This window comes from Camelus bactrianus, chromosome 4, assembly GCF_048773025.1.
Source record: "Camelus bactrianus isolate YW-2024 breed Bactrian camel chromosome 4, ASM4877302v1, whole genome shotgun sequence".
Taxonomy (NCBI): Eukaryota; Metazoa; Chordata; class Mammalia; order Artiodactyla; family Camelidae; genus Camelus; species Camelus bactrianus.
This window is the reverse complement of record NC_133542.1, coordinates 73,166,330-73,167,027: the sequence shown is the minus strand read 5'-3', so window position 1 is coordinate 73,167,027 and position 698 is coordinate 73,166,330. Positions and strand designations below refer to the sequence as shown.

At 40.4% G+C, this 698-nt stretch overlaps 1 protein-coding gene across 2 annotated transcripts in view; it reads right to left on the bottom strand.

Annotated features, from left to right (window-relative positions):
- LAMC3 (laminin subunit gamma 3) overlaps positions 1–698 on the bottom strand; it is a 58,309-nt gene that overhangs the window by 5,741 nt on the left and 51,870 nt on the right. The gene's annotated exons all lie outside the window — the stretch shown is intronic.

Genomic DNA, 698 nt, shown 5'->3' with positions numbered 1-698 from the left:
CTGGAGAGAGAAGAGAGGCTGGGCATATGGGGCTGGAGGTGTGCTGAGCACAGTCGGCGCTCGAGGGCACCAAACCCACACATACAAGGTCCCAAAACATCACCCAAATTCTGACACTGAATTACGCTGTTTACCAGGAACACCTGATTGGTTTTGCTATACAAATATTAAATATCTCTCCCAAATATTGAGTATCTCTCCCAAGAAGTTACCACAAAAGCTCAGAGGAAAAGTGGAACATAAGAACTAAAGGAAAGATGGACAACTGAAAATTTCTTTCTGAATGCTGCTGTATCTCAGCCAGAGGACAGGAAATAACGAAATCTGTTTAGTAAACAACGTTTACTCATAGAAAATTAGTTTCTTCCCCACTGCCACTAAATAAAGCTGGAAACTTAAAGAACATGGGTTTGATGGATGAATGGATACACAAAATGTGATGTATCCACACCATGGAATATTATTCAATCACAAAAAGGAATGAAGTGCTGATATATACACAATGTGGATAAACCTTGAAAATATTATGGTAAGTCAAAGAAGCCAGACGCCAAAGGTCACATATTGCATGATTTCATTTATATAAAATGTCCAGCACAGATTGTAAATCCATAGAGACAGAAAGCAGATCGGCGGTTGTCAGGGACTGGAGGGGGAGGAATGAGGAGTGACTACTTAATGGATAAAAGGTTCACCCT